Here is a 22588-nt window from a genome sequence, read left to right as displayed (position 1 = left end):
CTGCTGGATCATGGAAAAAGCAAGAGAGTTCCAAAAAAACATCTACTTCTGCTTTATTGACTATGCCAAAGCCTTTGACTGTGTGGATCACAAGAACCTGTGGGAAATTTGGAAAGAGATGGGAATATCAGACCACCTGACCTGCCTCTTGAGAAACCTATACACAGGTCAGGAAGCAACAGTTACAACTGGACATAGAACAACAGACTATTTCCAAATAGGAAAAGGAGTACGTCAAGGCTGTATATTGTCACCTGCTTCTTTAACTTATATGCAGAGTACATCACTAGAAACTCTGGGCTAGAAGAAGCACAAGCTGGAATCAAGATTGCCGGGAGAAATACCAATAGCCTCAGATATGCAGATAACATCACCCTTATGGCAGAAAGTGAAGAGGAACTAAAAAGCCTCTTGATGAAAGTGAAAGAGGAGAGTGAAAAAGTTGGCTGAAAGCTCAACATTCAGAAAACTATGATCATGGCATCCGGTCCCATCACTTCATGGGAAATAGATAGAGAAACAGTAGAAACAGTGTCAAACTTTACATTTTTAGGCTCCAAAATCACTGCAGATGGTGACTGCAGCCATGAAATTAAAAGACACTTACTCCTTGGAAGGAAAGTTATGACCAACCTAGATAGCATATTCAAAATCAGAGACATTACTTTGCCAACAAAGGTCCATCTAGTCAAGGCTATGGTTTTTCCAGTAGTCATGTATGGATGTGAGAGTTGGACTGTGAAGAAAGCTGAGTGCCAAAGAATTGATGCTTTTGAACTGTGGTGTTGGAGAAGACTTTTGAGAGTCCCTTGGACTGCAAGGAGATCTAACCAGTCCATTCTAAAGGAGATCAGTCCTGGCTGTTCTTTGGAAGGAATGATGCTAAAACTGAAACTCCAATACTTTGGCCACCTCATGCGAAGAGTTGACTCATTGAAAAAGACTCTGATGCTGGGAGGGATTGGGGACAGGAGGAGAAGGGGACGACAGAAAATGAGATGGCTGGATGGCATTACCAACTCGATGGACGTGAGTTTAAGTGAACTCCAGGAGTTGGTGATGGACAGGGAGGCCTGGCGGGCTGCAATTCATGGGGACACGACTGAGCGTCTGAGCTGAATTGAACTGAACTGATTCTGTATTGGTGTTTCTTTCTGGCTTATTTCATTCTGTATAATAGGCTCCAGTTACATCCACCTCATTAGAACCGATTCAAATGTATTCTTTTTAATGGCTGAGTGTATATGTACCACAGTTCTTATCCATCCATCTGCTGATGGACATCTAGGTTGCTTCCATGTCCTGGCTATTTTAAATAGTGCTGCAATGAACACTGGGGTACGTGTGTCTCTTTCAATTCTGGTTTCCTTGGTGTGTATGCCCAGAAGTGGGATTGCTGGGTCATAAGCCAGTTCTATTTCCAGTTTTTTACGGAATCTCAACACTGTTCTCCATAGTGGCTGTACTAGTTTGCATTCCCACCAACAGTGTAAGAGGGTTCCCTTTTCTCCACACCCTCTCCAGCATTTATTGCTTGTAGACTTTTGGATCACAACCGTTCTGACTGGTGTGAAATGGTACCTCATTGTGGTTTTGATTTGAATTTCTCTGATAATGAGTGATGTTGAGCATCTTTTCATGTGTTTGTTAATCGCCTGTATCTCTTCTTTGGAGAAATGTCTATTTAGTTCTTTGGCCCATTTTTTGATTGGGTCATTTAGTTTTCTGGAGCTGATCTGCAGGAGTTGCTTATATATTTGGGGGATTAATTCTTTGTCAGTTGCTTCATTTGCTATTATTTTCTCTCATTCTGAAGGCTGTCTTTTCTCCTTGCTTATAGTTTCCTTTCTTGTGCAGAAACTTTTAAATTTTTTTTAATTTTTAGTTTTTTATTTTTTAAATTTTAAAATCTTTAATTCTTACATGCATTCCCAAACATGAACCCCCCTCCCACCTCCCCTCCCCATAACATCTTTCTGGGTCATCCCCATGCACCAGCCCCAAGCATGCTGCATCCTGCGTCAGACATAGACTGGCGATTCAATTCACATGATAGTATACATGTTAGAATGTCATTCTCCCAAATCATCCCACCCTCTCCCTCTCCCTCTGAGTCCAAAAGTCCGTTATACACATCTGTGTCTCTTTCCCTGTCTTGCATACAGGGTCGTCATTGCCATCTTCCTAAATTCCATATATATGTGTTAGTATACTGTATTGGTGTTTTTCTTTCTGGCTTACTTCACTCTGTATAATCGGCTCCAGTTTCATCCATCTCATCAGAACTGATTCAAATGAATTCTTTTTAACCGCTGAGTAATACTCCATTGTGTATATGTACCACAGCTTTCTTATCCATTCATCTGCTGATGGACATCTAGGTTGTTTCCATGTCCTGGCTATTATAAACAGTGCTGCGATGAACATTGGGGGTACATGTGTCTCTTTCAATTCTGGTTTCCTCGGTGTGTATTCCCAGAAGTGGGATTGCTGGGTCATAGGTAGTTCTATTTGCAATTTTTTAAGGAATCTCCACACTGTTCTCCATAGTGGCTGTACTAGTTTGCATTCCCACCAACAGTGTAGGAGGGTTCCCTTTTCTCCACACCCTCTCCAGCATTTATTGCTTGCAGATTTTTGGATCGCAGCCATTCTGACTGGTGTGAAGTGGTACCTCATTGTGGTTTTGATTTGCATTTCTCTAATAATGAGTGATGTTGAGCATCTTTTCATGTGTTTGTTAGCCATCCGTATGTCTTCTTTGGAGAAATGTCTATTTAGTTCTTTGGCCCATTTTTTGATAGGGTCGTTTATTTTTCTGGAGTTGAGCTGCAGAAGTTGCTTGTATATTTTTGAGATTAGTTGTTTGTCAGTTGCTTCATTTGCTATTATTTTCTCCCATTCAGAAGGCTGTCTTTTCACCTTGCTTATATTTTCCTTTGTTGTGCAGAAGCTTTTAATTTTAATTAGATCCCATTTGTTTATTTTTGCTTTTATTTCCAGCATTCTGGGAGGTGGATCATAGAGGATCCTGCTGTGATTTATGTCTGAGAGTGTTTTGCCTATGTTCTCCTCTAGGAGTTTTATAGAGAAACTTTTAATTTTAATTAAGTTCCATTTGCTTATTTTTGCTTTTATTTCCAATATTCTGGGAGGTGGGTCATAGAGGATCCTGCTGTGATATATGTCCAAGAGTGTTTTGCCTATGTTCTCCTCTAAGAGTTTTATAGTTTCTGATCTTAAGATTAGATCTTTAATCCTTTTTGAGTTTATTTTTGTGTATGGTGTTAGAAAGTGTTCTAGTTTCATTCTTTTACAAGTAGTTGTCTTCCGGGAGCCATCATGGTGAATCCTGCCCATGGCAAAGGTCATGAGGAAGGGGGCCTGACAAAACACAAAGGTGGGATCAGGCCACAAGGGTCCCCTTGAATTTTCTCGAGCATCTACCCGCAAAACCAGAGTCTGCCTTGCTTTACTGTGTTATGCTTTCCACCTACTCTTCTGACATTAACAGGGGGCTGTCCCCCCACCACCTTTTTCTGGAAAAAGTTAATTTAGAGCTTTTAGATAATAAGTCTCCTGGGCATAATAAAAGTGTTTCAATCCAAAAACCACTCTGATGGCTTTCTAGCCTGCCTGACAGACTCTTACAGCTGCACATGTGATTGTTTGCAGCCTCCCGACCGCGAGAGGCACAGGAAGCTTAAAATATCCTAGGAATGTAGGGGCTTCCGAGGAGTCAAAATCATTAGAATAGGACTGATTAAGGGTTTCATTTGTTGAGCCAATACTTGCTGCCAAGTTTTCATATCTTTTATTTGTAGATATAGTTGGTATATAGAAAAAACAGGCAGTAGCCCTGGTATTAGCAACATTATATCTTTGAGTTAAGTACTTTCTTTTCATAACCCACTGCACCTTTGTTCTACAGGAATGTAACTTTATTTAGTACTTTGAGGGTGATGTAGATTAAAGAAAAAACACTTCAAGGGAAAAAGAGTTTTCTGGTTGATAGACGTTTATCTAGGAAAAGAGCCATAAAAATGTTAACAGGCCCCCTGACCATAAGATGATGTAAAACCACCTAAGACCTTTTGTATATGGGAAGGTATGCAAAAAGAAACCCTGGTGTCAATAAGGGTCAGGACTGCTGCCCCTGCATAACTCTCCATATTCCATTATTTCTTTATGTACAGCTTGGGGTATATAAGTTGCTTTTGAAAATAAAGTTGTGGGTCTGGCACCAATGCTTGGCTCCCCTATGTCATTCTTTTCTCCCTTTTCAGGCTGAATTCCCATCTGGAGCGTGGAGGCTCGCCAAGCCTACTAATTTTGCCTGGGCTTCTAAGATCTGAACAGGGGGCCACTTTGTGTCTCCACTCCTTCAGGAGACCGGGAAGATGCCTGTGGCCTACGTAGGTGGTGCGAACTGCTTGTCTCAGAGTTTTATTGGTTCTCTGCGCAAACCAAGTTATTCAGCCTCTTTTCTCCACTAATTTTCCTACTACACTATTCTTTCCTAATTTCTCTTTATATCTCTAATAAGTAAGTCTCTCCTCGCTGACTCCATCCCCGCTTCGAAGTCCCTGGATCCACCAGGGCTGGACCCCAGAAGTTGACCAGTTTTCATGGCACCACTTGTTAAAGATTGTCTTTTCTCCATTGTATATTCTTGCCTCCTTTGTCAAAGATAAGGGGTCCATAGGTGCATGAGTTTGTCTCTGGGCTTTCTATTTTGTTCCATTCATTTATATTTCTATCTTTGTGCCAGTACCATATTCTCTTGATGACTGTGGCTATGTAGTAGAGCCTGAAGTCAGGCAGGTTGATTCCTCCAGTTCCATTCTTCTTTCTCAAGATTGCTTTGGCTATTCGAGGTTTTTGTATTTCCATACAAATTGTAAATTATTTGTTCTAATTCTCTGAAAAGTATCGTTGGTACCTTGATAGGGATTGCATTGTATTTATTGATTGCTTTGGGTAGTATACTCATTTTCACTATGCTGATTATTCCAATCCATGAACATGGTATATTTCTCCATCTATTAGTGTCCTCTTTGATTTCTTTCACCAGAGTTTTATAGTTTTCTATATATAGGTCTTTTGTTTCTTTAGGTAGATATATTCCTAAGTGTTTTATTCTTTTCTTTGCAATGAAGAATGGAATTGTTTCCTTTATTTCTCTTTCTACTTTCTCATTATTAGTGTATAGGAATGCAAGAGATTTCTGTGTGTTGATTTTATATCCTGACACTTTACTATATTCATTGATTAGCTCTAATAATTTTCTGGTGGAGTCTTTAGGCTTTTCTATGTAGAGGATCATGTCATCTGCAAACAGTGAGAGCTTTACTTTTTCTTTTCCAATTTGAATTGCTTTTATTTCTTTTTCTGCTCTGATTGCTGTGGCCAAAACTTCCAACACTATGTTGAATAGTAATGGTTAAAGTGGGCACCCTTGTCTTGTTCCTGACTTTAGGGGAAATTATTTCAATTTTTCACCACTGAAGATAATGTTTGCTGTGGGTTTGTCATATATAGCTTTTATTATGTTGAGCTATGTTCCTTCTATTCCTGATTTCTGGAGGTGTTTTTCATAAATGGATATTAAATTTTGTAATAAGGCTTTCTCTGCATCTATTGAGATAATCATATGGCTTTTATTTTTCAATTTGTTAATATGGTGAATTACACTGATTGATTTGCAGATACTGAAGAATCCTTTCATTCCTGGGATAAAGCCCACTTGGTCATGATGTATGATCTTTTTAATGTGTTGTTGGATTCTGTTTCCTAGAATTTTGTTAAGGATTTTTGCATTTATGTTATTCAGTGATATTGGCCTGTAGTTTTCTTTTTTTGTGACATCTTTGTCAGGTTTTGGTATTAGGGTGATGGTGGCCTCATAGAATGAGTCTGGAAGTTTACCTTCCTCTGAAATTTTGTGGAAGATTTTGAGTAGGATAGGTGTTAGTTCTTCTCTAAATTTTTGGTAGAATTCAGCTGTGAAGCCGTCTGGACCTGGGCTTTTGTTTGTTGGAAGATTTCTGATTACAGCTTCAATTTCCGTGCTTGTGATGGGTCCGTGAAGATTTTCTATTTCTTCCTGGCTCAGTTTTGGAAAGTTGTACTTTTCGAAGAATTTGTCTGCTTCTTCCACATTGTCCATTTTATTGGCATATAATTGCTGATAGTAGTCTCTTATAATCCTTTGTATTTCTGTGTTGTCTGTTGTGATCTCTCTATTTTCATTTCCAATTTTATTGATTTGATTTTTCTTCCTTTGTTTCCTAATGAGTCTGGCTAATGTTTTCTCAATTTTATTTATCCTTTCAAAGAACCAGCTTTTGGCTTTGTTGATTTTTGCTGTGGTCTCTTTTTATTTTGCATTTCTCTCTGCCCGAATTTTTTAAGAGTTCTGTCCTTCTACTAACCCTGGGGTTCTTCATTTCTTCCTTTTCTAGTTGCTTTAGGTGTCGAGTTAGGTTTTTATTTGACTTTTTTCTTGTTTCTTGAAGTATGCCTGTATTGCTATGAACCTTCCTCTTTGCACTGCTTTTACAATGTCCCACAGGTTTGGGGTTGTTGTGGTTTGATTTTCATTTGCTTCTATGTATATTTTGATTTCTTTTTTAATTTCTTCTATGATTTGTTAGTTATTCAGCAGCGTGTTGCTCAGCCTCCATATGTTGGAATTTTTAATAGTTTTTCTCCTGTAAGTGAGATCTAATCTTACTGCATTGTCATCAGAAAAGATACTTGGAATGATTTCAATCTTTTTGAATTTACCAAGGCTAGATTTATGGCCCAGGATGTGATCTATCCTGGAGATGGTTCCGTGTGCACTTGAGAAAAAGGTGAAATTCACTCTTATGTGGTGAAATGTCCTAAAGATAGCAATTAGGTCTAACTGGTCTACTGTATCATTTAAAGTTTGTGTTTCCTTGTTATTTTTCTGTTTAGTTTGTCTATCCATAGGTGTGAGTGGGGAATTAAAGTCTCCCACTATTATTTTTGCTATTGTTAATTTCCCCTTTCATACATGTTAGCATTTGTCTTACATATTGCGGTGCTCCTATGTTGGGTGCATATATATTTATAATTGTTATATCTTCTTCTTGGATTGATCCTTTGATCATTATGTAGTGTCCTTCCTGTCTCTTTTCACAGCCTTTGTTTTAAAGTCTATTTTATCTGATATGAGTATTACTATTCCTGATTTCTTTTGGTCTTTATTTGTGTGGAATAACTTTTTTCAGCCGTTCACTTTCAGTCTGTATGTGTTCCTTGTCTTGAGGTGGGTCTCTTGTAGACAACATGTATAGGGGTCTTGTTTTTGTATCCATTCAGCCAGTCTTTGTCTTTTGGTTGGGGCATTCAAGCCATTTCTGTTTAAGGTAATTAATTATTGATAAGTACAATCGCCTTGCCATTTACTTTATTGTTTTGGGTTCGAGTTTATACAACTTTTTTTTTTGTTTCTTGACTAGAGAAGATCCTTTAGCATTTGTTGGAGAGCTGGTTTGGTGGTGCTGAATTCTCTCAGCTTTTGCTTGTCTGTAAAGCTTTTGATTTCTCCTTCATATTTGAATGAGATCCTTGCTGGGTACAGTAATCTGGGCTGTAGGTTATTTTCTTTCATCACTTTAAGTATGTCCTGCCATTCCCTCCTGGCCTGAAGAGTTTCTATGGAAAGATCAGCTGTTATCCTTATGGGAATCCCCTTGTGTGTTATTTGTTGTTCTTCCCTAGCTGCTTTTAATATTTGTTCTTTGTGTTTGGTGTTCATTAACTTGATTACTATGTGTCTTGGGGTGTTTTTCCTTGGTTTTATCCTGTTTGGGACTCTCTGGGTTTCTTGGACTTGGGTGATTACTTCCTTCCCCATTTTAGGGAAGCTATCAACTATTATCTCCTCAAGTATTTTCTCATGGCCTTCTTTGTGTCTTCTTCTTCTGGGACTCCTATGATTTCAGTGTTGGGGCATTTAACATTGTCCTGGAGGTATCTGAGATTGTCCTCGTTTCTTTTAATTCCTTTTACTTTTTTCCTCTCTGGTTCATTTATTTCTACCATTCTATCTTCTACCTCACTAATCCTATCTTCTGCCTTCTTTATTCTACTGTTGGTTCCCTCCAGAGTGTTTTTGATCTCATTTATTGCATTATTCATTATATATTGACTCTTTTTTTATTTCTTCTAGGTCCTTGTTAAACCTTTCTTCTCAATCCTTGTCTCCAGGCTATTTATCTGTGATTCCATTTTGTTTTCAAGATTTTGGATCATTTTCACTATCTTTATTCGGAATTCTTTATCAAGTAGATTCCCTATCTCTTCCTCTTTTGTTTGGTTTGGCGGGCATTTATCCTGTTCCTTTACCTGCTGGGTATTCCTCTGTCTCTTCATCATGTTTATATTGGTGTGTTTGGGGTGGCCTTTCTATATTCTGGCAGTTTGTGGAGTTCTCTTTATTGTGGAGTTTCCTCACTGTGGGTGGGGTTGTACCGGTGGCTTGTCAAGGTTTCTTGGTTAGGGAAGCTTGTGTGGGTGTTCTGGTGGATGGGGCTGGATTTCTTCCCTGTGGAGTGCAATGAAGTGTCCAGTAATGAGTTATGAGATGTCAATGGGTTTGGAGTGACTTTGGGCAGCCTGTATATTGAAGCTCAGGGCTATGGTCCTGTATTCCTGGAGAGTTTGTGTGGTATGTCTTGCTCTAGAACTTGTTGGCCCTTGGGTGGTGCTTTGTTTTAGTGTAGATATGGAGGTGTTTGATGACCTCCTGTAAATTAATGTTCCCTGGAGTTAGGAGTTCTGTGGTGTTCTCTGGATTTGGACTTAAGCCTCCTGCTTCTGATTTTCAGTCTTATTTTTACAGTAGCCTCAAGATTTCTCCATCTATACAGCACTGTTGACAAAACATTTAGGTTAATGATGAGAAGTTTCTCCACAGTGAGGAACACCCAGAGAGGTTCATGGAGTTACATAGAGAAGAGAAGAGGGAGGAAGGAGACAGAGGTTGCCAGGAGGATAAAGGGGAGAATCAAAAGGAAACAGACAGATCCAGCCAATAATCAGTTTCTTAAGTACTCTCCACCGTCTGGAATACACAAAGAGATTCACAGAGTTGTGTAGAGAAGAGAAGGGGGAGGAAGGAGATAGAGGCGACCTGGTGGAGAAATAAGGAGAATCCAAAGTGGGAGAGAGCAGTCAAGCCAGTAATCTTGCTCCCAGTCAAAAATGGGTACTGAAGATTGGGTTCTTAAAGGTACAAAATTGATAGCAAATACCAAAAAGCAATGGACTGGGAGGCCTAGTATGCTGTGATTCATGGGGTCGCAAAGAGTCAGACACAAGTGAGAGACTGAACTGAAATGAAACAAAAAACAAAGATTAAATATCTAGAGTAGAGGTTGGATTTTCAAAACTACAATATTAAAAACAAAAACAAAGTCACAAAAATAATTTTATATATATATATGAAGTTTGCTTTAAAAATTAGGGTATCTCTTTTTTCACAGAAAAAAAATTTGTAGGTTATGAAATTGAAAATTAAAGGAGTAATAGAGGACTTAAAAATAAGGGAAAAATCTTTTTTAATTAAAGAATGATAGTGAATATAATAAAAATATATCTATGACTTTCTCTGGTGGTGTTGTGGGCAGTGTGGGGTCAGTTCATTTTCAGATAGTTCTTTGATCCGGCTTATATTTCTCAAGATCTATAGGCCCTTTCTATGTAGTTGGTACTAACTACAGGGTTTTTTATCTATTGCTCCTGTCATTTCCACAGAGGTTCTATCTGGTTTACCTTCTTCTGTTTGCTGGTCTCTTTAGTGTCTAATTTCCACCCTGACACAAGGGGGTTGTGGGGGACACTTTTTTAGGCTCACTTGTTCAGTCGTGCTGTGGGAAGGGAGGGATGCTGCAAATAACACTGGCGTGTGCTCGCAGTGTCTCGCCACACAAGGTTTGCCCCCCAACATGGCGTGTGTGCTTTCCTTGTCTACACTGCTCAGGCTCTAGGTTGCTCTGCCAGGAACTGTCTGAGGCCAGCCCTAGGTTGTATGCACTTCCCAGCTCTAAGCCGCTCAGGTTCAGGTACTCGGGTAGTCCTCAGTGGTGCAGACTCGCATGGGCCTATGTTTTGTGCCCTTCCCAGGTCCAAGCAGCTCAGGTGACCAGGTGTTTGGCGAGCACAGTTGCTGCAACTTATCACCTCCCCCGTCCCTGCCACTTGGTTTTCTGGGTGTACAACTGGCGCACCTTCTCAGGCGGATGTTGACAGTCCAGAATTCCAATAAGTCTTGGTTAGCAATGAAGTCTGCTTGCAATTTGATAGATAATGCTTCTCTGGGGCCACAATTGCCCCCTTCTGGCTCTGGTTGCCCTCGCCTGCCTGTCACGGGGGAGAAGGGTGTTGGGGGGAGTGGGGTGGTCTGCACTCAGCTAGCTCTGCTCAGTCCTTTGTTCTGTGAGGGGTCCTGAAGGTGTCTTAGGTTAGGGCTTTTCGTGTGGTAGCTATCCCACAGTCTGGTTTGCTATCCCAAGTTAGTTCCCTCAGATTGCCCTTGGGGCATTCAGCTCGGTCCTTACTCTAAGCAATGTAGCCCACATCTCCCTGCCCAACCCCCGCTTGCTAGTGGCGGATGCAGGTGTCTGTGCTGCTTCTCCACTGGGGGAGTTACCGTTGGGCATGTAATCTGTGGGGTTTAATTATTTATTTATTTTTCCTCCCGGTTTTGTTGCCCTCTGTGCTTCCAAGGCTCACCACAGACTCACCAGTGAGATTGTTTCCTGGTGTTTGGAAACTTCTCTCTTTTTTAGTACTCCCTTCCCAGGACAGAGCTCTGTCCCTACCTCTTTGTCTCTCTTTTTGTCTTTTATATTTTTTCCTACCTCCTTTCAAAGACAATGGGCTGCTTTTCTGGGTGCCTGATGACCTCTGCCAGCATTCAAAAGTTGTTTTGTGGAATTTACTCAGCATTCAAATGCTCTCTTGTTGAATTTGTGGGGAAGAAAGTGGTCTCCCCATACTATTCCTCCACCCTCTTAGGACCGCCTCTGAAGACTAACTTTAGTGTAGTATTTGCATTCCTTTTTCTCTTTTGTTTGTGTATCGATTGTAGATTTTTGGTTTATGATTACCATGATAATTTTGTATAGCAGTCTATACATAAGCAAAACTATTTTAAGTTACTGGTGTTTTAATTTCAAATGGAATTCTTATTTCCTGCATTTGTATTCTCCTCTTCTCATGGTTGATGGTTTTCATATCATATTTGTGTGCGGATGATTTCTTAATCTTACTATATGCTTACCTTTATCTGTGAGCTCTTCAATTTGTTATATTCTTGTTTCTAATAATGGCCTTTTCTTTGTTGCTTGGGCTTCCCTGGTGGCTCAGAGGTTAAAGCATCTGCCTGCAATGCGGGAGACCCTGGTTCGATCCCTGGATCGGGAAGATCCCCTGGAGAAGGAAATGACAACCCGCTCCAGTATTCTTGCCTGGAGAATCTCATGGATGGAGGAGCCTGGTAGGCTACAGTCCACAGGGTCGCAAAGAGTCAGACACGACTAAGTGACTTCACTTTCTTTGTCGCTTAGAGAAATTCCTTTAGCATTCATTGCAAAGCTGGTCTAGTGATTAGCTTTTGCTTGTGCATAACATTTTTATTTCTCCATTACATCTGAAGGAGAGCTTTACTGGGTGAAGCATTCCTGGTTATAGGTTCTTTCCTGTCATCATTTTAAATATATTTTGTACTGCCTCCTGATAAGAAATGAGCTGATAACTTTATGGTAGTTCCTTCGTATGTTATTTGTTGCTTTTCCCTTGTTCTTTCTAACATTGTTTCTTTGTCTTTAATTTTTATCAATTCAATCACTAGGTGTTTTATAGTGTTTCTCCTTGGGTTTATCCTGTCTGGGACTCTCTGCATTTCCTAGACTTAGGTGATTGTTTTCTTTCTCATGTTATGGAAGTTTTCAACTATTAATTCTTGCACTATTTCCTCAGGTCTTTTCTCTATATATTCTCCTCTGGGACCTCTATAATGTAAATGTTGGTGCATTTGACATTGTACCAGAGATCTCTCATTCTTTCCTCATATCTTTTCCTTATTTTTTCTTTATTCTATTCCATGGCAGTGATTTCCACCAGTCTGTCTTCCAATTCACTTCTCTATTCTTATGCTTCAGCAATTCTGCTATTGATTCCTTCTAGTATATTTTTCATTTCAGTTATTATACTGTTCATTTCTGTTTGTTTGTTCTTTAGCACTTCTGGAAAAGTGAAAGTGTTAGTTGCTCAGTCGTGTCTGACTCTCTGTGACCCCATAGACTGTAGCCTGCCAGGTTCCTATGTCCGTTGAATTACCCAGGCAAGAATACTGGAGTGGGTAGACATTCCCTTCTCCAGGGTATGTTCCCGATCCAGAGGTTGAACCTGGGTATCCCACATTTGCAGGTTGATTTTTTTATTGTCTGAGCCACCAGGGAAGCCCTTAGTTCTTGCAAGTCTTTGTTAAACATTTCTTGTGTCTTCTCAGTCTGTGCCTCTATCATTGTTTTTGAGAACTTGGATCATCTTCACTACCATTACTCTGAATTCCTTTTCCAGTAGATTGCCTATCTTCACTTCATTTAGTTTTTCTTCTGAGGTTTATTCTTGATCTTCTCTCTAGGACATACTTCTCTGCCATCTCATCTAACTTTCTGTGATAGCAGTTTCTTTTCTGCAGGATGCAGGGTTGTATTTCTTCTTGCTTCTTCTGTCTGTCCTCTGCTGGATGAAGCTGGTAAGAGGCTTGTGTAGGCTTCCTGTGGGAGGACCTGGCTTCTGCCCAGTGATGAGTGCAGCTGGGTCTTGTCCCTTTGTTGAGCAGAGCTGTGCTCAGGAAGACTTTAAGTGGCCTGTCTGCTGATGGGTGGGGCTGTGTTCCTGTTCTATTGGTTGTTTGGCCTGAAACATCCTAGCACTAAAGCCTACTGGCTATTGGGTAGGGCTAGTTCTTGTGGGAGAATGGAGGCCTCCAGGAGGGCTCATGACAATGAGTGCTCACCAGAGCTGCTGCTGCCAGTGTCATTTTCCCTGCAGTGAGTCACAGCCACTCCCTACCTCCAAAGAAGACCCTCCAGTACCAGCAGGTAGGTCTTTCCCAGTCTTTTATGAGATCACTGCTTTTTTCCCTGAGTCTTGGTGCACACTAGACCTTGTGGGTGCCCTCCAAGAATGGAGTTTCTGTTTCTCTGGTCATGTGGAATTCCTGCAATCAAACCCTTCAGTTCAGTTCAGTTCAGTTGCTCAGTCGTGTCCGACTCTTTGTGACCCCATGAACCGCAGCACGCCAGGCCTCCCTGTCCATCACCAACTCCTGGAGCTCACTCAGACTCACATTCATTGAGTCAGTGATGCCATCCAGCCATCTCATCCTCTGTCGTCCCCTTCTCCTCCTGCCCCCAATCCCTCCCAGCATCAGAGTCTTTTCCAATGAGTCAACTCTTCGCATGAAGTGGCTGCTGGCCTTCAAAATCAGAATCTCTGGGGGCTTCTCCTCCCATTGACAGGCCCCCAAGTCTGTGAAGCCTGACATGGAGATCAGGACTTTCACTCCTATGGGAGAACTTCTGTGGTATCATTGTTTTCCAGTTTGTGAGTCACCCACCTAGCAGGTGTGGGATTTTATTTTATCATGATCACACCTCTCCTACTGTCTTATTGTGGCTTCTTCTTTGTCTTGGATATAGGAAATCTTTTTTGTCAGGTACCAACAGTTTTTTGTCAATGGTTGTTCAGCAGTTAGTTGTCGTTTTGGTGTTTTCATGAGAAAGGATGAGCTCCCATCCTACTCTGTCATCTTGCTGGCAAGTACTAACTTCCTATGTTTTGGAAAACAAAATAGACTCATTATACATTTCCACCTATCTCTTTAGTCCTTATAGAAAGCATATCTATCCCCTAATGCAGACTATTTTGATTCCTTGGATCCTTAACAACCCAAATAAGTGAGTTCTTCTTCACAATTGAAATGATTTGCAATTTGTTGACTCTAATAAAATGCTATCAGTAATGTGAAGTCCCCAAATTTAGATTAACATAGATGCTCTTCTTTGTATATCTTCTAAAATGTTCTCACACTCTTCTGGGAAACAAATTCCAGAATTAAGTTCATCTCCTAAGATGATTTTAGTTCCAAATGCCATAAAGTAAACAAACTCTCACTTCTCACCCAGCTGATCAATGTTGGCCCTGGCATTTCTTGATTAGAATTGTTAGAAATATTAAGTATACCTGACTACCTCCAAGATATTACTTATAAAAATGTTTGTGATTTGTTCAGATAGGATAAATAACAAAGTCAAAATAAATGTTTCATTTCTCAAGAGATTATCCAAGTGGAGTACAGCTGAAAGTGGGCCCAACAGGGAAAAGGTTGGGTGGAAACGATGAATACTTGTAAATGATGACTGGATAACCTAAAAAGAAGCTAAACTTTAGCAAGTTATTGACCTATTTTGGTGATTCACTATAATATACAAAATTGATATTTCTGTCAAGATCAGAATTTTATTTATTTATTTATTTATTTGGATCTTTATTTTATTTTTATTTTTTTTAATTTTTTTTTTATTTTTTAAATTTTAATATCTTTAATTCTTACATGCATTCCCAAACATGAACCCCCTCCCACCTCCCTCCCCATAACATCTCTCTGGGTCATCCCCATGCACCAGCCCCAAGCATGCTGCATCCTGCGTCAGACATAGACTGGCGATTCAATTCTTACATGATAGTATACATGTTAGAATGTCATTCTCCCAAATCATCCCACCCTCTCCCTCTCCCTCTGAGTCCAAAGGTCCGTTATACACATCTGTGTCTCTTTCCCTGTCTTGCATACAGGGTCGTCATTGCCATCTTCCTAAATTCCATATCTATGTGTTAATATATGTAGGAGGGTTCCCTTTTCTCCACACCCTCTCCAGCATTTATTGCTTGCAGATTTTTGGTTCGCAGCCATTCTGACTGGTGTGAAGTGGTACCTCATTATGGTTTTGATTTGCATTTCTCTAATAATGAGTGATGTTGAGCATCTTTTCATGTGTTTGTTAGCCATCCGTATCTCTTCTTTGGAGAAATGTCTATTTAGTTCTTTGGCCCATTTCTTGATTGGGTAGCATATTTTTCTGGAATTGAGCTGCATAAGTTGCTTGTATATTTTTGAGATTAGTTGTTTGTCAGTTGCTTCATTTGCTATTATTTTCTCCCATTCAGAAGGCTGTCTTTTCACCTTGCTTATATTTTCCTTTGTTGTGCAGAAGCTTTTAATTTTAATTAGATCCCATTTGTTTATTTTTGCTTTTATTTCCAGCATTCTGGGAGGTGGATCATAGAGGATCCTGCTGTGATTTATGTCTGAGAGTGTTTTGCCTATGTTCTCCTCTAGGAGTTTTATAGTTTCTGGTCTTACATTTAGATCTTTAATCCATTTTGAGTTTATTTTTGTGTGCGGTGTTAGAAAGTGATCTAGTTTCATTCTTTTACAAGTGGTTGACCAGTTTTCCCAGCACCACTTGTTAAAGAGATTGTCTTTTCACCATTGTATATTCTTGCCTCCTTTGTCAAAGATAAGGTGTCCATATGTGTGCGGATTTATCTCTGGGCTTTCTATTTTGTTCCATTGATCTATATGTCTGTCTTTGTGCCGGTACCATACTGTCTTGATGACTGTGGCTTTGTAGTAGAGCCTGAAGTCAGGCAAGTTGATTCCTCCAGTTCCATTCTTCTTTCTCAAGATTGCTTTGGCTATTTGAGGTTTTTTGTATTTCCATACAAATCTTGAAATTATTTGTTCTAGTTCTGTGAAAAATGTGGCAGGTAGCTTGATAGGGATTGCATTGAATTTGTAAATTGCTTTGGGTAGTATACTCATTTTCACTATATTGATTCTTCCGATCCATGAACATGGTATATTTCTCTATCTATTAGTGTCCTCTTTGATTTCTTTCATCAGTGTTTTATAGTTTTCTATATATAGGTCTTTAGTTTCTTTAGGTAGATATATTCCTAAGTATTTTATTCTTTTTGTTGCAATGGTGAATGGAATTGATTCCTTAATTTCTTTTTCAACTTTCTCATTATTCGTGTATAGGAATGCAAGGGATTTCTGTGTGTTGATTTTATATCCTGAAACTTTACTATATTCATTGATGAGCTCTAGTAATTTTCTGGTGGAGTCTTTAGGGTTTTCTATGTAGAGGATCATGTCATCTGCAAACAGTGAGAGTTTTACTTCTTCTTTTCCAATTTGGATTCCTTTTATTTCTTTTTCTGCTCTGATTGCTGTGGCCAAAACTTCCAGAACTATGTTGAATAGTAGCGGTGAAAGTGGACACCCTTGTCTTGTTCCTGACTTTAGGGGAAATGCTTTCAATTTTTCACCATTGAGGATAATGTTTGCTGTGGGTTTGTCATAGATAGCTTTTATTATGTTGAGGTATGTTCCTTCTATTCCTGCTTTCTGGAGAGTTTTTATCATAAATGGATGTTGAATTTTGTCAAAGGCCTTCTCTGCATCTATTGAGATAATCATATGGTTTTTATTTTTCAATTTGTTAATGTGGTGAATTACATTGATTGATTTGCGGATATTGAAGAATCCTTGCATCCCTGGGATAAAGCCCACTTGGTCATGGTGTATGATCTTTTTAATGTGTTGTTGGATCCTGATTGCTAGAATTTTGTTGAGGATTTTTGCATCTATGTTCATCAGTGATATTGGCCTGTAGTTTTCTTTTTTTGTGACATCTTTGTCAGGTTTTGGTATTAGGGTGATGGCGGCCTCACAGAATGAGTTTGGAAGTTTACCTTCCTCTGCAATTTCTGGAAGAGTTTGAGGAGGATAGGTGTTAGCTCTTCTCGAAATTTTTGGTAGAATTCAGCTGTGAAGCCGTCTGGACCTGGGCTTTTGTTTGCTGGAAGATTTCTGATTACCGTTTCAATTTCCGTGCTTGTGATGGGTCTGTTAAGATTTTCTATTTCTTCCTGGTTCAGTTTTGGAAAATTGTACTTTTCTAAGAATTTGTCCATTTCTTCCATGTTGTCCATTTTATTGGCATACAACTGCTGATAGTAGTCTCTTATGATCCTTTGTATTTCTGTGTTGTCTGTTGTGATCTCTCCATTTTCATTTCTAATTTTATTGATTTGATTTTTCTCTCTTTGCTTCTTGATGAGTCTGGCTAATGGTTTGTCAATTTTATTTATCATTTCAAAGAACCAGCTTTTGGCTTTGTTGATTTTTGCTATGGTCTCTTTTGTTTCTTTTGCATTTATTTCTGCCCTAATTTTTAAGATTTCTTTCCTTCTACTAACTCTGGGGTTCTCCAACTCTTCCTTTTCTATTGCTTTAATTGTAGAGTTAGGTTATTTATTTGACTTTTTCTTGTTTCTTGAGGTATGCCTGTATTGCTATGAACTTTCCTCTTCGCACTGCTTTTATCGTGTCCCACAGGTTTTGGGTTGTTGTGTTTTCATTTCCATTAGTTTCTATGCATATTTTGATTTCTTTTTGATTTCTTCTGTGATTTGTTGGTTATTCAGAAGTGTGTTGTTCATCCTCCATATGTTGGAATTTTTAATAGTTTTTCTCCTGTAATTGAGATCTAATCTTAATGCATTATGGTCAGAAAAGATGCTTGGAATGATTTCGATTTTTTTGAATTTATCAAGTTTAGATTTATGGCCCAGGATGTGGTCTATCCTGGAGAAGGTTCCATGAGCACTTAAAAAAAAGGTGAAATTCGTTGTTTTGGGGTGAAATGTCCTATAGATATCAATTAGGTCTAACTGATCTAATGTATCATTTAAAGTTTGCGTTTCTTTGTTAATTTTCTGTTTAGTTGATCTGTCCATAGGTGTGAGTGGGGTATTAAAGTCTCCCACTATTATTGTGTTATTGTTGATTTCCCCTTTCATACTTGTTAGCATTTGTCTTACATATTGTGGTGCTCCTATATTGGGTGCATATATATTTATAATTGTTATATCTTCTTCTTGGATTGTTCCTTTGATCATTATGTAGTGGCCTTCTTTGTCTCTTGTCACAGCCTTTGTTTTAAAGTCTATTTTATCGGATATGAGTATTGCCACTCCTGCTTTCTTTTGGTCTCTATTTGCGTGGTATATCTTTTCCAGCCCTTCACTTTCAGTCTGTATGTGTCCCTTGTTTTGAGGTGGGTCTCTTGTAAGCAGCATATAGAGGGGTCTTGTTTTTGTATCCATTCGGCCAGTCTTTGTCTTTTGGTTGGGGCGTTCAACCCATTTACGTTTAAGGTAATTATTGATAAGTATGATCCCATTACCATTTACTTTATTGTTTTGGGTTCGGGTTTATACACCCTTTTCATGTTTCCTGTCTAGAGGATATCCTTTAGAATTTGTTGGAGAGCTGGTTTGGTGGTGCTGAATTCTCTCAGCTTTTGCTTGTCTGTAAAGCTTTTGATTTCTCCTTCGTATTTGAATGAGATCCTTGCTGGGTACAGTAATCTGGGCTGTAGGTTATTGTCTTTCATCACTTTAAGTATGTCTTGCCATTCCCTCCTGGCCTGAAGAGTTTCTATTGAAAGATCAGCTGTTATCCTTATGGGAATCCCCTTGTGTGTTATTTGTTGTTTTTCCCTTGCTGCTTTTAATATTTGTTCTTTGTGTTTGATCTTTGTTAATTTGATTAATATGTGTCTTGGGGTGTTTCGCCTTGGGTTTATCCTATTTGGAACTCTCTGTGTTTCTTGGACTTGGGTGATTATTTCCTTCCCCATTTTAGGGAAGTTTTCAACTATTATCTCCTCAAGGATTTTTCTCATGATCTTTCTTTCTGTCTTCTTCTTCTGGGACTCCTATAATTCGAATGTTGGAGCGTTTCATATTGTCCTGGAGGTCTCTGAGATTGTCCTCATTTCTTTTAATTCTTTTTTCTTGTTTCCTCTCTGATTCATTTATTTCTACCATTCTATCTTCTATTTCACTAATCCTATCTTCTGCCTCCGTTATTCTACTAATTGTTGCCTCCAGAGTGTTTCTGATCTCATTTATTGCGTTATTCATTATATTTTGACTCTTTTTTATTTCTTCTAGGTCCTTGTTAAACCTTTCTTGCATCTTCTCAATCCTTGTCTCTAGGCTATTAATCTGTGTTTCCATTTTGATTTCAAGATTTTGGATCATTTTCACTATCAATATTCGGAATTCCTTCTCTGGTAGATTCCCTACTTCTTCCTCTTTTGTTTGGTTTGGTGGGCAACTCTCCTGTTCCTTTGCCTGCTGAGTATTCCTCTGTCTCTTCATCTTGGTTATATTGCTGCGTTTGGGGTGGCCTTTTTATATTGTGGTAATTTGTGGAGTTCTCTTTTATTATGGAGCTTCCTCACTTTGGGTGGGGTTCTATCAGTGGCTTGTCAAGGTTTCCTGGTTAGGGAGGCTTGTGTTGGAGTTTTGGTGGGTGGAGCTGGGTTTCTTCTCTCTGGAGTGCAGTGGAGTGACCCATAATGGGTTATGAGACATCAAAGGTTTTGGGATAATTTTGAGCTGCCTGTATATTGAAGCTCAGGGGAGTGTTCCTGTGTTGCTGGAGAATTTGTGTAGTATGTCTTGTTTTGGAACTTGTTGGCCCTTGGGTGGAGCTTGGTTTTGGTGTAGGTATGAAGGCATTTGATGAGCTCCTATTGCTTAATATTCCCTGAATTCAAGAGTTCTCTAATGTTTTCAGGCTTTGGATTTAAGCTTCCTGCTTCAGGTTTTCAGTTTTATTTTTGCAGTAGCCTCTAGGCTTCTCCATCTATACAGCACCGATGATAAAACATTCTTCTCTGATGTTATGGGCCGTGTGGGCTCACTTCCAAGGTGGTTCCCTCTGTTTAACTTCTTCTGTTTGCTGGTTTTTTAGGCTCACTAGTTCAGTCGCGCTGTTTTTGAAGACAATGGTCTGCTTTTCTGGTTGCCTGATGTCCTCTGCCAGCCTACAGAAGTTGTTTTGTGGAGTTTGCTCGGCGTTGAAATGTTCTTTTGAGGAATTTGTGAGGGAGAAAGTGATCTTCCCGTCCTATTCCTCCACCATCTTTCCCTCTCAAGATCAGAATTTTAAACTGGCATATCAAGATAACCTTTTCCTTTAACCTAATTTTCCCAAGAGTTTCAATAATTAAGCTGTCATTTTAATTCTACAGCATATCTTAGCTTGATGTAACTGCATATCCAAAAATATGCCACAGGTTGTTTTAAGGCTCTCTTTCTAAGAGCCCTAAGCTCTCCTTAGTACTTACTGGTGGCTTTATTCTTTCTCCAGATTCTTTCTTTGGCCTCTGCCATTATTACCTTTCTCTGTGAAAGAGAAGTTTTGCTGGATAGGAAGCTAGTGCTAGATTGTGGATGGAATTGCCTGGAATTTAGGGTGGGGTCTTGATTATAGTTACTTACAGACTCTTGAGAAATCAAACAACAAGGTCTAAAATGACTAGTTCAATACAGATCACCAACAGGCACATGAAAAGATACTCAACATCATTCATTATTACAGAAATGAAAATCAAAACTACAAGGAGGTAAAACCTTGCCCCAGTCAGAATGGCCATCATCAAAAAATCTACAAACAATAAATGCTGGAGAGGATGTAGAGAAAAGGGAACACTCCTACACTGTTGATGGGAATTTAAATTGATACAGCCACTATGGAGAACAGTATAAAGGTTCCTTAAAAAACTAAAAATAGAGTTACCATGTATGACACAGAAATCCCAATCCTCAGCATACATACAGAAAAAAACACTAATTTCAAAAACATATATGCACCCCAATGTCATAGCAGCACTATTTACAATTACCAAGAGGCACAGAAGCAGCCTAAATGCCCATCAACAGATGATGGATAAAGAAAATCTGGGGTACGCATGTGCACACACACATAGACACACAATGGAATATTACTCATTCACAAAAATATTGAAATAATGCCATTTTCAGCAACATGGGTGGACATAGAGATTATCATACTAAGTGAAGTCAGATAGAGAAAGACAAATATGATATGTTATCACTTATATGTGGGATCTTTAAAAAATGATACAGGTGAACTTATTTACAAAACAGAAATAGACTCACAGATGTAGAAAACAAACTTATGGTTATCAAATAGGAAAGGAAGAGAGGAATAAATTAGGAGTTTGGGATTAACAGATATCCACTACTATATACAAATAGATAAACAATAAGGACCTATTGTATAGTACAGGGAATTATACTCTCTGTCTATAATAACTATAATGGGAAAGAATCTGAAAATAAATATATATTATATTCACATATATACATATGTATATATGTATATGTATATATATAACAATCACTGTGTTATACATCTGAAATTAGCATAACATTGTAAGTCAACTGTATTTCAATTTAAAAATGACTGGTCTGGCAGTGGTGTGTAAGATGATGTTGAAAAGAAAGAGCCAGAAATTAAGGACGCATGAAAGACATCTCCAGGAATTACAAACAGTTCAGCATGGTTGAAATACAAGGTACATGTGAAAGGTAGGAGATTATTGTAAGTCATCTAAATCTGAGTTAATGAGAGTCAGGATAGAAGAAGCAGCAGTAGTAAAGAAAAGGAATTGAGTAGAAAAAGACCAAGACGTGATGTCAGATTGTATAAATGTTAGCTGGAACTGGAGCAAAATTGCAAAGAGCCACATCCTTTCTCTCTTCACCCCCAGCTTCCCACATCTGTGCTGTTTTCCCTATATTTAATTTTAACTTCAGTGTCATCAGATCTCAGATTTCTATTACCTTCCTCTCTTTTTCTCTTTCCCCATGAGTTTTAGCAAAACCCTCCCAGACTCCTACCATCTAACTAGATGACATGGTCTGATAAATTTGTCATTTTAACAGAAATCTGAAAAATTCTGAAGAGTAGATTCTGGCCCTCAGTTAAGATATGGAAAGATGAACTGTTGGTCCTGGAACTCTAAAGCCATATGATCAAGCTGGGTGAGCATCTCATATGAGATGATTTTTTTTAAAGGGACCAATAGGAGGAGATCCTAAGATGGTGGAGGAATAGGATGGGGAGACCACTTTCTCCCCCACAAATTCATCAAAAGAACATTTGAACTGAGTAAATTCCACAAAACAACTTCTGAATGCCAGCAGAGGACACAGGCACCCAGAAAAGCAGCCCATTGTCTTCAAAAGGAGGTAAGAAAATATATAAAAGATAAAAAGAGAGACAACAGAGGTAGGGACGGAGCTCCATACCAGAAAAGGAGTTTTTAAAAAGAGAGAAGTTTCCAAACACCAGGAAACACTCTCACTGCCGAGTCTGTGGTGAACCATGGAACCACAGAGAGTAACAAAACCAGGAGGAAAAAAATAATAATAATTAAAACGCAAAGATTATGTGCCCAACAGTAAATCCTTCAGCAGAGAAGCAGCGCAGATGCCTGCATCCACCCCTAGCAAGTGGGGGTTGGGAAGGGAGGCAAGGGCTGCATTGCTTAGAGTAGGACCAGGCCTGAATGTCCTAAGGGCAATCTGA

General features: G+C 39.1%; 1 protein-coding gene across 5 annotated transcripts in view; it reads left to right on the top strand.

The window, feature by feature from the left end:
- Nucleotides 1-22588, top strand: part of CYSLTR1 (cysteinyl leukotriene receptor 1) — an 80525-nt gene that overhangs the window by 36857 nt on the left and 21080 nt on the right. For 2 of the 5 annotated variants that reach the window (XM_060407832.1, XM_060407833.1), the window contains exon 2: nucleotides 22076-22248. The exons of the other annotated variants lie outside the window; for them this stretch is intronic. The gene's annotated coding sequence lies outside the window, so the exon portion shown is untranslated. The remainder of the gene's footprint in view (nucleotides 1-22075; nucleotides 22249-22588) is intronic. 5 annotated transcript variants of the gene reach the window in all.

Source organism: Ovis aries, chromosome X (assembly GCF_016772045.2).
Source record: "Ovis aries strain OAR_USU_Benz2616 breed Rambouillet chromosome X, ARS-UI_Ramb_v3.0, whole genome shotgun sequence".
NCBI lineage: Eukaryota > Metazoa > Chordata > Mammalia > Artiodactyla > Bovidae > Ovis > Ovis aries.
This window is presented reverse-complemented; position numbering and strand designations above follow the sequence as displayed.